The 10297-nt window shown below is 39.7% G+C and overlaps 1 long non-coding RNA gene across 1 annotated transcript; it reads right to left on the reverse strand.

Moving 5' to 3' along the window:
* Positions 1-5390: 5390 nt before the first annotated feature.
* LOC112153724 lies at positions 5391-6005 on the reverse strand. Its single transcript, XR_002920529.2, has 3 exons — positions 5891-6005; positions 5761-5826; positions 5391-5669 (listed from the first exon to the last, which is right to left on the reverse strand). It is a non-coding gene; the product is annotated as an uncharacterized LOC112153724 (long non-coding RNA).
* Between the last annotated feature and the right edge of the window lie 4292 nt (positions 6006-10297).

Below are 10297 nucleotides of genomic sequence, written 5' to 3' on the forward strand. Positions count from 1 at the left end.
AGTAGATCTGGACTGCACTAGAAATTGGCAAACACACTCAGTCCAGTACTCATAGAGTCAATGGAAATGACTGTCAAAATTCAACTAGTAATAGGAAGCTAGAATTTAGCTTTCTGGGAAAAAACACACAAACTAAGACACTAAAACATTTTAACATTCAAACAATAAACAACAATGTACACACAAATCCAAAAGCAACAAACACAGACTTGCAAACATTTGTCCAAAAATGTGAACCCAGTTGTTGGTGGCACCATCATCCCTGGGATTCCGGGGGTCAAGAGTGTGCTTCCTGGAAGTGTTGTGGCTTTTTTTAGTCCCAACATGAAAAATTCAAAGCGACCAATCACAGGGCTTAATTAAATCTCAGGGCCCGTCCCACCAGGGAGGACGGGTCCAATCACAGCCAATTAGGGGCAGATAAGCCTGACAGTAATTGGAGCAATCTGTTTGTCCCAGAAGAGAACCTATGTTTGTACACACACATGCACACACACACCCACATGTAAGGCACGCATGCACACACACACTGTAGAGCATTCAGCAGTAATCGTATTTGAGGATAGGTGGTGTGTGTGTTCAGACACTTGGGGAAGGGGGGGCATGCAAATCCTCAATAACCTAATTATTTTGTTGGTCCCCAGTGTTTTCTCATTAGGGCTGACTGGCAGCAAAGAGCAAAGAGTGAGGCAGACAGATGCTGGTAAGGAAAGGGAGAAGATGAGCTACGAACAAAGACGAGGAAAAATAAAAGAGAAAGCAGAATGAGAGGAAACAAACAGTAACACGTACAAAAACTCACACACACTTACAGACAAACACTATAACACACAGATACACACACACCAACGCGCTCATTCAAGCATACTCCAACACACCCTCACACAAAGACACACACTTTCCTACACTTACACATTCACGGACACACTCAATAAACTCCTAAACACACACAAATACACCCCCCACACTCTTGTGCTTACACACCAGGCAATGAATGTGCTTTTAGCATACATTTGGGTCGTCTAAAGCTATGGACACACGTGGGTTCTTGAGCCCGCGTAGTGTTCACACTGGACAAGCAGGGAGGGGCTTCTTCTTCTATTTTCTTTTCTACTGTTTACTAGCTCATGTCCACCACCAACAGTTGGAAGAGGCTAACATACCAGTCATGTAAATCTGGTGAATCTTGCTCCAGGCTTTTTGTTTCACAGCTTTATTCTGATATATGAAAGACTTCTGACCAAGCTGAACATATTGTGGTGATTTGTGATAGGGTTGTACATACATTTATCAAATATTTGTTTGAGTTATTTTAACTTCTCTGTCTTTAATCTTCTTGTTTGACGTTGTGCACAGCTAGGTATCAAGAAACTGGAGCCAAGCCCCAGCTGAGGGCTGTGAAGAGCTGATACAATGCGGATACTTGAAGAAACTAGCTCCACAAACAGGATGATAGAGAATCTGACATCAGTGATTGTAAAACCGGTTTGTAAATGTAACTAGGGAACGCCCCAAACCGAATAAAAAGACAAGGCGCGGACAGAGAACTTCAGAGCAAAGAAGAGACGGCCTGCACAGTCTCTGCCCGTTTCTACTTGAAAGTATTTTGAACTAATCTCTCTCGTCTGACTTGAAGAATCAGAGAAATGTTTCAGATTGTTTAAACCTTATTGAACTTCTGTGATATAAACTGTTTTTTTATAGCAAATGCCATGTTTGAGTTGATGGGTGTCCATCAGAGCAAATGACACCAGGACGTCCTCGGTTCAAAGCATTCCATTGTTAGATTTGCTGGCGTAGGAGCAAACTGGACAGATTTGGCAGGCCAAACCGCATTGTAGGAGTCTGTTGGTAACATATCCTGAAGAACTTAAACCAGATATTGAGGAGGACTGGCGATACTGAATTATATTTTCCATCTATAGCTGATTGTACACTGGGGTCTTAAGGTCTCTGGTGCCAGTTGTAGCAGGAATCCACAAACCTGCATGTAATTGCTGGAATTAAGGGATGTCATTAAGCGGAAGAAGGAGTACTATCAGGTATGGGTGATTTGTGAAACTCCTGATGCAGCTGAGAGATCTCAGCAGTCAAACACATTGAGACAAGGAGCCACGGAGAGGGCCTATCAGTTGCCCTTAAAGACACTCTCACAAATGATTTTATGTTTTTTTTTTTAGGCGAAATCAGTTCTCTGTCAACAGTGTCTACAGTGAGGTGGTAAATTATGGATCTGGAGCAGGAGTCTGCAACCTGCAGCTCCAGATCCACATGTGGCTCTTTTATCTCTTCATTGTGGCTTCTTTGGACAAGCATAAAATAAATCATGGAGACTGCTGATCCAGACATGTCGACCGTCAGAGTCAGCAGCTCCTGATAATGACTGCATAACCAAAACTACCTAAAGAAAACAAATAAAGCCCACAAACTAAGACTACCAAGATCCAAACTAAAATAACAAAACCCAGCAATGTAAGACTGCTGAGGACAAAAAAGAGAAAAATAGCATAAATAAATATATAAATGAAAAACATAATATAATTTTTTTAAAGTAAGGATTACTTAATTAGCATTTATTTAATTTAGATTAGTTAAATGTATAAATTGATGTCTGAGGTTCACATAGATGATAAACTATGTAGGTTTTTACATCCTGTTGACCTGAAGACATCTTGTTTGTTCAACTCTACCTCCAGAATGAACAGATTTTATATGCAAAGCAAAACTTTGGTAAAAAGTTTGATCTTTTATGAGTTAAAAGCACATAATATTTTATGCTTCACAACATTAGTTACTAGCTGTCCAGAGCTGCACTGAGATGTTCCTGTTTGGCACACAGCATCTTTAATTTTGAAAATAAGTAATAATAATAATAATAATAATCACATTTTGAGAGATGCTAAGTTCTTTTTATATTTTTGTTTTTTGTGCCAAAAAATAGACATAGTCTATTAAAAAAAAGGCCATTAATGCAAATCCAAATTTCTTAAAGGCAGCTCCTTCTAGGTTTTGGTCACCAGAAAACGAGCCCAAATGCCTCTTTTATTGTCAAAGATTGCCGATCCCTGCTCTAGACTGAGGACATTTCTTAGAGGACCTCCTCGATCTCACAGAAAACAGAGAGTTTGGACTCTGAAGCGGGCCGGTCCATTACCCATTCACAGTGATTCTCAGAGCACACACTAACACACTAACACACTCTCAGACACTGACGGACTCTAATAAAAACACACATTGTCACACTTACACATTTGCTTACTCTCTCACACTAGCACACAATCATAGAAACAGACACACTCATGCTCACAAAAACAGATACATGCACATCACACACACTGAGAGTTCAGGGCCCAATCCACACTCCAGAAACACTAAAAAGGGTGGGGCCTCGGGAACACAACACGAGTGAGACAGGAGACAGTTGAGAAGGACAAAGACAGGACAAAGAAAACCTGGATTCAGGGAGATTTTTCAACACCTGGCAGGAGGATCATCAGGAAGCAGAGACGGTGGGATTTGACGTGTTGTCAGAACCTAGAGGAAGGATGAAGATAGTGTGGGAGGCGGCAGGAGAGATAAACTATGTTAAGGAGAGAGTGGGAGGTGCACAAGAAAGGAAGGATGAAAGAGAAGTGGGTGGATGAATGCTGAAGAAAACGCCGAGCAGAAAAGCTGACTGTATGAAAGACAAAAAGAGGAGAACATGGACGGAGATGGAAGGATGCTGCTGGCGGTCTGAAAGCATTTCCCTGACAGTGAGCCGACTCGGATGTTTGCAGACCTGTCTGGCTTCTCCTGGAGGAACATCCAAGTTCCTTATGGTGAAAGCATGAGGATGAGCATGAAGACGAGGGGAGAAGGCATGCACAGCAGGAGCTCAGAGGTTATGGGGAAGACCGATTGGAGCTGAGTCAGTTCTGTTTTGGATCAGGATTCTGTGATCCCCGTCCAGAACCTCAGTGAAGATTTCCTGAGTAATCCCATTACATCTTATTGCACTAAAGTAGTGTAACTTTGTCTGAATGTTAGCTCTACAACATGTGAGGGCTGAACAGCCCAGGTTTGTGTCCTGTCATGTTCCACAGAGGAAGGGCTCAGATGGACTCTGAATCACAAAGAGCTGGAGATAGAGTGGCACAAATGGAATAAAGGCGGGAGCGCCGCGCCTGTGTGCTAACGTGTGATAAAGCGCCCGTTTGGAGGGGGGCATGGGGGGTGGTGGTGGAGGAACGGAGGCAGCGGAGACTCTGATGTGTAAGCATAGATTAGGTTTAAGAAACCTCCTCTGTTGACTCAACTTGCTCAATTTCAGTGTTTTGAATAAAGAAATTGTGTTTTACTGAGAAAACACACACCAACAAAACACATACATCTGTACACACAGATACAACATAAAGACACACACACAGATTAATGTAAACAGAGACACACACACCAAAGATGACGATACAGTCAGAAAATAAAGACAAACACACACAAAAAATCATATGCAGAGTCAAGCACATGCACACAAACACACACACCCCCACACCAAAGATGACAATACAGATACAAATAATGACAAACACACACACACACACAAAACACATTTGCACACATATATCCAGAGTCAAACACACACACCCCGAGTCATGCACATGCACACAAACACACACACCCCCACACCACTGAAGACAATACAGACACAAATAAAGACAAACACACACATACAAACACACCCCTGCAGAGTCAAGCAAACACACACATACAAAGTAAAGAAAACACACAAACACACACACACGCCTGTTTGTTTTCATGAAATATAAGTACCTATGACAAAACCAGAACAAATGGGTACGTTTGTTTGATGCCAAACCAAAGGTCCTACAGACCTGGGAATCAAATGATCTTCAGCCAATGCTTATAGAAAACTATTCATCTATTCAGATTTTTGCTACGGCCATATTTTGTTCAAACATGAAATAACTGCTACTTATGGGGACATCGTCTTGTTTATGTGACATATGAGTGCCTTAATCATTCACACAGTTATTTCATGTTTATGTGAATTATGAAACCAATTGTACACACAATAATTTTACATTTATGTGACTTATAAAGACCTGATAACCATAGTGTCAGTATTTGCAACTTTTTGTTTTTTGCAAAATGTCTACATAAAACCATATAATCATCACATCTATCATTCATGTATCCTTTGATATAAATTAGCTCATCGTGTAATCCCAATTAAATCAATCTGAGCTCCTGAAGGACTTTTAGGGAGATATATTTAAATATCAAGTTAAACCCAAGGGTTAATTATGAATTTTGCTGACAGCATGCATGAAGAAAGAAAGCAGAATACTTTTACAACAAACAATTGTATACCTCAAACTACAATATAAAAAAAATACATTAAAATGTCCATCAAAAATAAAATTGCACCTCAGAATTTGTCACAATTTTACAGTTCTATTTGTTCAATCTTCTTTTTAATGCCACCACTCTGTTGTAAATATAGAATTTGACAGCAGCCCAGTCTCTGTCCTTTAGAGCTACTGGCTCTGCCTGGAGGCACGCCTCACAGTCCCGTTTACCTGGTACCTTGAAACCAGTGATGAAAGGTAACAGGTGTCGTTCAACTGCAGTTATTTCCTCATCTCTCCACTTGCTTCTCTCCTTTCCAGCTGTCATACATGGAAACAAAATAAAAGGCCTTTACTAAATAAAAACAGTGAGAAATGGGGAATTGAAGTTGGTGAAATCAAAACACTTCACCTTTCTTTTTATTGGAGAACTTTAAAGAAGCTGTACTGGCTTTAGGTGCGGTGTTCTGCTGGGAATCTGGAACATATATTATGATAAACATACACACATCATTTATCACTACAGTTATTTCATATTTTACCAGTTGGTTCAGTTCTGGTTTTTCTGGAAGTGGACTCCAAGCAGTCCAACATGACTGGATCTAAAGTGGGCTCCATGTTGCTCAATGTGGTTGAGTCAAGGGTTAACCTTGGATCCCCAGAAGTCTCAGTACTTGAATCTTTGCAAAGTAATAATTAGGTAAAGTATCTAATAACACACTGAGAATATCAATACAACTACATAGCGAGCAAGTCACAATACCTTCCTGATGGTTTAGGTCAGCGATCGTTTCCTCATCAGAATCGTCGTCAGTTGTGACAACCTGGTCTGGTAAAAAAAAAAAAATATATATATATATTTATATATATTGATCCCATTGGCTAAACACACATTAGACTTGAAACTTGGTTGACATTTCACACAAAAATTTATCATCGCAACATCAGGTTGGTTTTTGTGTGCACTTTCAAGGTGTCTTGCCAGTTTGGAAATGTTTTTTTTTACAATACAGACAATATTGTTTTTTGTTATACTTGCTTTCTTTTCCTCTTCTTAGCAAGGGTGCAACTTTTATGGAGCAGTCATTGTGAGACATGTTTTCTGTCGAGTCTGCACTGCAACTTATCACTGAAGAACTATGAGAATCAGTGATCTCCTGAGTGTGTGCTGTAGCCATCTCCAAGGAAATGTCTTTTAATAGTTTTTGTTGTGAATTGTCTGTCTCACTTAGTTCCTTACTATGAACAGTTGTGTCTGAAGAATAGCCAGTTGAGTCCGGAACATAGTCGATATCTTCATAGTCTGTGTTGTCTGAGAACTCATCATCAGATATCTGAGTAAAGAGGAAAAGTTAGTCAATAATTTTTCTGGAAAAGCCATAATTGCTACAGAATTGTCTTCAGAATAGGTGACCAGTTAAAGCGTAAAATGAGCATTTGATTTTTACACCAAAAGTTTTCATTTTTGACAACTGTGCCGCAAATACCTGGTCACCATAGCTTGTATAGTGTTCATCATAAAATCCACCATCATCAACTTTAGGATGTTCAACATTTTAAAAGAATTATTAATCATAAATATATATTACAAAATTCCAAACCCTTTGAAATTTTTGCTTGGAATAAGAAAATAATGTTACCAACACTACTTCACATACAACTATTAAGACAGATTTGTACAAAGCAACACTTTTTAGTGCATGATGTAACAAAGTGGACAATGTTATGCAGGAGAAAAAAAAATTGTACAACAGCTCATCCAGTTAAATCTTGCTAAACTATGACATCACAGATCAACACACAGCTAATGAATTGGACCATATTAGGACATCAAAGTAGACACAATTAAGTCTCTCACATGTAGACAATACGAGGACACTGTTGACACACAACCAATGATTAGGACAATACAAGGACATGACGACTGACACATGTTGAATCTGTCTTTCTGTCTGCTACATACATATATTATAGTCTAACATAATCATAATTTCAATCAAGTGTTAAAGTATAAACTGTCTAAAAATAGATTTATGTCGACATTTCAGCAGGAGCTTAAATGGACAAGAGCAATTGTACGAACAACAAAATATTCAAAGTTTGACAGGAGTTTTGTGTAAATATTAAGTTGTAAGGAGATGCTAGTGTTTGTATCAGAGCAAGTATGCTATTCCTGCAAATAATTTTAGAGAAATTGTAAAATTATAAAAAAATGACTAATTGTTGAAAACTAAACTGTCAAAAACTAAAGAAAATAGCTAATAGTATTTCATAAATGTGTTTTTTCCTGTTCCAAAGGTAATCTATGATCATATATATGGATATAGTTCACTCTGAAAGGCTTAAGAAAATCATGGTATGACCCCGTAAATATCCAGACTACCCTGGTTCTCTGCCATCTCCATCTAACCTCATTTCAAATGTGGTTAACTGCGTTTTTGTTATAGAGAAATTATTTAGAATTTTTGAAGTGGGGATGCATCAACTCAGTGGGAATTTAGCTAAAATGCAACTCATAAAAGCACACATGATCTGTGTTGGGACTTGACTCGGACTTGAGGACAAAGACTTGAGACCTGCAAAACAATGACTTGGTCCCACCTCTGCTACCAGAGCAAGAGCTTGGTCCTGGCTGCCGGAGGGGTCTGGTTGTAGAACTACACGATTACACAGAGTTTTTGCAGATGCAGCTGCAAACCTCCTGTACAAATCCTGAAGGCTTTGGATTGATGAAAAAAACCAAACAGCAATATCTGCAAAAAGTCTAAATCAGGGGTCTCAAACTCAATTCAGCCAGGGGCCGCTGGAGGCGGAGTCTAGGTGAGGCTGGGCCGCATCAGGATTTTCACAAGAAAATCACTGATAAAACATTCCAATGTTCTCAAACATCTTTATTAAAAATAAATATTTTTTTATATTAAAAACGAATTTTAAAAAATCAATCATGAATAAATAAAATGATAACCATGACCATACAGCAGATACAGACAACTGAAGAAACCAAATATTGACTGACTGACTAGAGCAGTGTTTCTCAAATGGTGGGGCGCGACCCCCTTGGGGGGAATATGAATAAAAACATGTTTACATTAGTTATGGATATTGTGCATAATTCTATGTAGTAGTTGATGATTAATTAAATGTAGCAAAAACAACCTAAAAATCCATTTGGTAGCAGAAAGAGCCGCTGCTTACAGTGAACCAATGAAAAAGAACAAAATCTCAGAGAAAAGACAGAATTCAATTCACTTTGTCTGAAAGATTTGGAAGGATTCTAAGAAAAAAAAAGAAAGAGGAAAACTTAATAAAACAGATTAGTTAGAAGGTTTTTTTTATTTATTTTTCTTTAATGATAGTAAAAGTACAATATTTTGGACAGAGCTGTGACAACTAAAAACATGGAGCAACATTTCAGGGATTTCCACCGTCTTTACTTTTTGCTCCAAGATTCTCCCTGTTGTAGATGACAGAGGAGCCCTAATGAACGGTAAAAACACAATAGAAGAAGAATCTCGTCTCTGCTACTGTGTGTGTGACCGCGCTGCTCCAGTGTGGATACCACCTGCTGAGCGTGGGTTCATAAACCCGCGCAGACCGCGTTCTTGAACGCACCGCACGCAGTCGTTGTGGAAGCACCTTTGAAGATTCTGCTCCCGCGCGCGCGCATGCTCGTGTAAAAGGAAAGAGCGCTCGCGAGAGTCGGATTTGTCCGCGCGGAATGTTTGATGTGGGTGCGGAGAATTCTTATTTCTGCTGGAGTTTTGACATAAATAAAACGCCTCCCGTTCATTCTAAGTGAGACATTCAGCTCCTCCAACACCCGGCGCGGCGTCAGAAACTCGCTTTTTGACGGACGACAGGCAGTGAAGGCACTTCCAACAGCTTCATGGCTCCTCCTCCTCCCAGCTGACTGGAGGAATGAATGAGTGAGTGAGGAGGTACTGGACAGCCCGCCAATGTCCCGCCTCCAGAGTCATATACCTCACTGTGATTGGTTCATTCAGCTCTGCACATAACAACTGTCATTCATATCAGCCTTGCGGGCCGCACTAACAGTAATCTTTCATATGAAGACGCGGGCCGCAAATTATCATCTCGCGGGCCGCAGATGGCCCGCGGGCCGCGAGTTTGAGACCCCTGGTCTAAATGTAGCACTGTAGTTCCTCTACCAGACCCCGTCTTTTTTCTGGCTAAACCTTGAAATTCTGTCTATATCAGGGCTCTAGACTAACTTTTTGTACTGGTTGCACCGGAGAGCCCCACTTTTTTTCTTTTGTTTCCAGCACAAAAGTTTGGTGCACCGACCTTCGACTACATTGCATTTAACAGCACTTTTACATGGTCCCTTTCCTTTGTATTTGCTGTGGATATCTGCATTAAGACTTGAAAATGATTAACTTACAAACTGGTAAACATAAAGCTCATTATTTGAAACACAATTCTACGATAATGACAAACGACTAAATTTATATAGTATATAAAAATTAATAAATGTGCAGTTTGAAAAAGCTTAAATTTGTGACAGCAAGTGAAATGGGTGGAGCCTAAGTCTCCTTGCTTTGCTCCATTCTGAAGCATCCACTTGGAGACAAACAGATCCATGAACGTCTTTGTTTTCCTGGTCAGCTGGAATCTGGATCAGAACTGTTCGTCTGCATAGAAATGATATTGCTCATCATCTTTGTTGCAAGCTAATGTGAGGGGCTGTAAGCTAGCGGGAGAGTGAATGAACAAAGATTTCATGAGATATCAGCGTTAGGTTTACTTCACACCAACAGCCCCGCCCACAACTAAGAGGTGAATTTCTAATGAGCTCCTGTCACTCTGCAGAAACTATGACCTAGAAATTGAGAAGTTTTTAGATTTTGCCTAAAACAAATGAATCATAATGAAAAGAACTTTAAAACACTTTATAAACAGATCAAATATAGTTTAAAACACTTCACAGA

Source organism: Oryzias melastigma, linkage group LG10, assembly GCF_002922805.2.
Source record: "Oryzias melastigma strain HK-1 linkage group LG10, ASM292280v2, whole genome shotgun sequence".
Classification (NCBI taxonomy): Eukaryota; Metazoa; Chordata; class Actinopteri; order Beloniformes; family Adrianichthyidae; genus Oryzias; species Oryzias melastigma.